We start from the raw sequence: 5995 nt of genomic DNA, 5'->3' as shown, positions 1-5995 counted from the left end.
TTCACCTGTGTATTTTATCATAGTTGCAGCTTAGTATGACATTTATTAAGATGTTATAAAGTTATTCTCGAGTTCCAAGGGAGGGCTCTGTGTCCGTAGCCTCTTTCTCTTGATAAGAATCGCAACTATTTCCAAACATTCCGCATCCACAAAATGTTGAGCAAAAGTATTTGCTAGTTCTCTTCTAAATTAATGGGTTAGATAACTGGTAGTTTTAACTCCCTTCTGCCAGGTTCTATTGATGTTAAAATCCCATAATGAGATGCAGAACATCTTGAGATCAGACAAGCTCAGAATTACAGGCCGTTTTTGGAGATAAAGTTCAAGTCTGAAAGGGTCAAAACTGCACTCTACATCTCAAAATTTATCGATTTCTTTATGGCTCGTCTAACCAACTTTGCTGAGAAACCACCTAGGTATGGCTTCTTATTCGTCCTGTAGGTAAAACTAGAAGTAAGAAATACTCTTAGTAACAACCGTACTAATACACCTCAAATACATTTTGGGGTCCAGATTTGTCAATGTCCCCATGGTTCTTTTAACCAGCATTGATGAGAAGCCAAGTGTGTATGACTTCTCACTGATCCTGTAAATAAGGCCAGAAGTAAAAAATACTCTCGGTAAAAAGCGAGGCAATGAACGTCATACGCACATATAGTTCAAAAGTTTGGATTGGTATTCCATTTAATTTTTTTTTTCAATTTGAATATCTTACTCATAGTGTTCAGCATTGAAGACCACCCGCTGATGATTCGAAATACTCTAAAAACTCGAGGTATGTCATAGTACTCATGCCAAGGCAAAAGCTTGATCCTTGGTTTGGATAAAATATGAAACAATCTTATGATTTGGTGAACTCTTAGCCGAGGAGAAAAATATGCTTCTATCCCGCTTTCTAGCGCTGACTAAATGACTAAAGGTTGAGATGAATAAATGACTGTTCTGCGGATGAAGGATGACATATTGCCAAATATTTTCCTTTTCCGCCTACCATCAAAGGCCAAGTGAAAATCAGATCCCCTTACCTTGAACGGGGTGTGAGGAAGTAGTAAGGAAGGACTTAATGGAAAATGGAACTACTTGGGAAGCTAAAGAGGGAAATTTTGAATAGATTGGGATGGAGGAGGAGCGTGCGTAGCTTTGTTACCCTCTAAAAGCTTGGTGCTGCAGTAAGTTAGTAGTGATAGTAGCAGTAATGGGAAACATATTGGCAATGAACTTGCTGAAAATCTGAAACCCGTAGTATCAACTTCTAAAATGATTCTGGGCTAGAAATTTGTTAGTGAGTTCAAGTGTAAAAGATAGACGGGCTACGAATGTATTCAATATATTATTCCTATCATAATCCTGGTCACAGATACGAACAAATTCTGGCTGACGAGGGGAGTGTCGAACTAATGAAAAGACACTGCATCCAGTTAGCCAAAAGGGTATATCTGCACTATTTCAGGAATGGCTAAGGGTATTGAGTTGAAAATCTTAAGGGTCTGCTGAAAGGATTTGAAAGTAAATCAGAGGGCACTAGACACCAAGACAACTAGATCACAGACACCTCATCATCCTCAGCATATATCAGGAATGACTGAGGGTGTTGTCTTGAAATTTTCAGGACATGTTAAGGCGCGTGTCGAACTAACAGAAAGACATTATATGTATCTAGAGGTTGTCAAAAAGGTGTATCTGAAATATCTTAGAAATGGCCAAGTGTATGAATTTGAAACTTTCAGGGCAAAGTGAGGGGTATGTAAAAGTAAATCCAAAGACATAATGTTCATACAGGTTGTCAAAAAGGTGTATCCGTAATATCTTAGCATCATGTAATTGGGATTTCCAAAATGACTAAGGGTATTAAGGTTAAACTTTCAGAGGATATTGAGAATTTTGTAAAAACACAATGTGCATTCAGGCTGTTCAGAAGGCGTATCAGCTATACGCAGAAGGTGCAGGACGGCTGAGGATATCAATTCTAAAATTTCAGGGGATGTTGAACTAGCCAAAAGACAACACGTGTATCCAGTTATCTGAAAGGCCATAGCTGCAATATGTCGGGAAGGGCTAAGTGTGTTAAGTTGAAACTCTAATAAGGGCATGTCGAAGGGATTTAAAAGTAAATAAACACACACCTGAGACTTTGTCCCCCTCAGCATATCTCAGGAACGGCTGAGGGTATTATGTTGAAATTTTCAGGACATATTGAGGCGCATGTTGAACTAACCGAAAGACGTTATTTGCATCCAGTTTGTCACAAGGGCACATCTGCAGTATCTTATTAGTGGTTAAGTATTGATTTTAAACTTTCAGGACGTGTTGAGGGGGATGTAAGACTAAGGTAAAATAGACAATGTTCATCTAGGATGTCAAAAAAGTGTAACCAGAATGTCTTAGGAACAGCTTAGGGTATTGAGTTTAAACTTTCAGGGTATAATGTGGTGGATTTTGAACCACATAAAAATAAACTATATATATACAGTTTGTTAAAAGGGAGCATTTGCAATGTCTAAGGAATGGTTAAAGGTAGTAAATGCAACTTTTGGTGCGTATTAGGGGAGGGACGGGAGTAAACTAAATCAAACGACACTATATGCATCCATATTTTCAAAACTGAGCGTCTACAATATGCCGGACACAGCTAAGAGTATTGAGAGGAAACTTTCAGGCCATGTTGAATCTAGTCAAAGGACATTAAATCCATAAATGTTGTAAAAACGGCAGAGCTGCAATATCTTGCAGCTCTGTCCCCTACCGAAGAACCGGCCTCTTTCGAGATTCTCACTGACTTTCCCCTCGAATGCGCAGGATAGGTTGTATGATTTCGGCAGGGACCTTTCCCTTTCTAGTTCCCCGAATAATGATCTAGGCAGCCCTTTGGACCCCACTCCACCCTAAAACTTCCTTCCGTATTATCCTCATTTGTGACACCACAGTCTCTTCCATTCACTCTTCAGACATCCTCCAATTATTCCCCTAGAGCCCCGAAAATAAAGCAGTTTCTTTTTCGTTTGGTTCAAGATTACTATTTTCCAAATTTCTTGCTCTGTAATGCTGAGAGTCTCAACTTCGAGAAAATGACAGAACTGGCTATTACGGCGAATCTCACAAATTCCCACCTTGTTGCCGTAACTGAAGTCCAGGCACAACACTCTGACTCCCTGAAAGCATCGGGCTACAAAATTTTTTTGAAACTGAGACAAGCCGATCACCCGCCTGGTAAGTGTGGTGGAGGACCTCTTTTGCTGTGCCGTGAGGAACTTAATCCAAAACTGATCATAATCTCCCGCATTGATGATTATGGTGAAAGCATGTTGATAAGTATTAAACTGAAAGTACTCCCTCGTCCACTGCCTAATATTCTAGTATGTAATTTTGATTACACTCCAGGTCAGCATGCGAGATTCGTCGAAAGTTCGTTGAAAAACTTAAGCCAGTGCTGATTTTGCTCTCTCAAGATTCCCAAGCACTGGAGTTTTACTCCTCGGTGATGCCAATGAACTGAAACTCGAATACCTATGCAAGGGTCTACACCTAAAGCAAGTGATAAATATACCCACAACCAAAGGAAGCTCCTCTTTAGATATCATCTGTACGAACTTATATAAGTTTTACAGTCAACCAGAAGCCTTACCATCTTTAGGAGGGAGCTACCATTATATTCTTAGAATGCAACCACTGGATCAAACCAAGGTCGAATACAAAGTCACTGAACAACTGCATCGCCCACTAACCGATGAAGGTATTCTTAGTTTCGGTTCCTGGATTTCTGAAGAGCGCTGGTCTGAGGTCCTAGTTACTCCTGATGTCAATTCTAAAGTTCAAATCTTTCAAAGGAAGCTATCTGATAAATATGGAAAATCTTTTCTCGAAAAGAAAACTAAAAAAGTGTTGAAATGATAAATCCTGCGTTAATGAATCTCTAAGACAAGATCAAAGAAAAATTTCGTTTACTCCTTAATGGTAAAAAACATGAAGCCAACCATATGCGTAAAATGAAAAAAAAAAATCGAAAAGCAGCTGCCACGTACTATAAAAAAATACTATGAAGTATATTTTTAATTATACCCCCAAGAAATGTATGATCTAGTTAAAAAACTTTCTGAGAAGCAAATTAGTAATATTGATTTCCAGCTTAACGAGCCTAGTTTTAAAACTACTAATGGTCTCAACAAACACCTCCCTAAGGTTGTCCGGGCATTACCTCCACTTTTCGCAGATACTCTAGAGTCTATTCCCCATAATCAGGATGAAGACCTTCCTCATATATCACCAAAAGATATCGAGAGGAAGATAAACAACCTAAAAAGGACAAGTACATGCCCATCAGATATTCCGATTGCACTTGTCAAAGCCTTCGTTGACAAGCTGTCCTTACCACTGGCAGATATTTTCTGCATGGTCACAGAAAGTGGATACTTACTTGACACCTGGAAGCAAGTATTCATGACGCCCATTCAGTAGAAGGGCGCTGAGGAGGGTTTCAATGGGGCTCGACAAATTGCGCTCACCTCAGTTTTCTTAAAATTAAATGAAAGCTTTCTGACTGATTGGCTCAAATCAAAAATTGAAGAAATTATTGACCTGAAGCAATTTGGAAATCAACGTGGCCTTTCTACTATTCATTATCTTGTATGCTTACTGAATACAGTATATAAAAATTGGGAAAACCTGGATGTTTAGCTAAATCTACTTCTAATAGACCTCCAAAAAGCTTTTGATCTGATTAACTACAATGTTTTAGTTGACAAACTCGTAAATGAATTTCATTTTAACACTAACCTTGTTAGAATAATAGCATCGTTCCTTTCCAGTAGAACTCAATGTGTAAAGTATAAAAATGTCTATTCAGATCTCCTTCCAGTTTACTGTGGTGTGCCCCAGGGTACCCTCCTTGGCCTGCTCCTGTTCCTGATTATAACAAATGGACTTGCTACTGAACATCCTGACCACTGGAAATTTGTCGACGTGTCGTTACTGGAAAAGTGCCGGAAAAATTTGAAAAACTCAGCCATGGAAACAGTGCTAAAAGGATTAAAAAATGATAAGGATCCAGGTGCTGATAGTGTGATTAATGAGTTTCTTAAATATGGCGGGTCTGAGATTAGAAATAAGCTACTGAAGATTATGAATATGATTTTTGAAAGAGGGGAAGTACCTAATGATTTTAGGAAAACCTTAGTTAAACCAGTGTATAAGAAAGATGACAAGAGCGAGTGTCGTAATTACCGAGGCATTAGTCTGGTCTCTATAGGTAGCAACTTACTTTGTAATTTGATGCTTTTTAGACTGAGAGATGCTGTACACAAAGTTTTAAGGGAAGAACAGTGCGGTTTTAGAAAAGGTAGAGGATGTGTTAACCAAGTTTTCACTCTTAGGTTAAGAATTGAGAAGTCCCCTCGTTGTCAAGCACTTTTGGTCCTCAGCTTTATCGATTATGAGCAAGCTTTCTATTCTGTTGATAGAGGAGCGTTAGCAGAGGTCTTATCCTTATATGGTATACCAAAAAAAAATACATTAGAGTGATTTTTGCCATGTACAAGAATAATACTGCTGCGGTTAAGGTAGGAAATAAGGTTAGCAACTGGTTTTGTATTAAATCAGGAATTAAGCAGGGTTGTGTTCTATCCCCCTTTATATGGATCATTTTGATGGACTTCGTCTTAAGGAGCACAGGAAAGGCAATTGGAGACCATGGAATCAAATGGGGAGGAAAAACACTCCTGGGCTTAGGTTGTGCTGATGATTTAAGCATATTAGATGAAAGTGTGAGCAAAATGAGTGAATTTTTTGAAGTTCTGCGAGTTCAGGATGCTAGAATAGGCTTGAAAATTAATGTTAAGAAGACTAAGTCACTAAAGCTAGGAATAAGTGAAGATGAATAGGTGGCGTTGGGTAACGAAAAGATTGATCAGGTTGGCAGCTTCACTTACCTTGGTAGTATTATTAGTAAAGACGATGGGAGCAGTGAAGATGTTAAAAGTAGAATAGCTAAGGCTCAGGGTGT

This window comes from Artemia franciscana, chromosome 2 (genome assembly GCF_032884065.1).
Source record: "Artemia franciscana chromosome 2, ASM3288406v1, whole genome shotgun sequence".
Taxonomy (NCBI): Eukaryota; Metazoa; Arthropoda; class Branchiopoda; order Anostraca; family Artemiidae; genus Artemia; species Artemia franciscana.
This window is presented reverse-complemented; position numbering follows the sequence as displayed.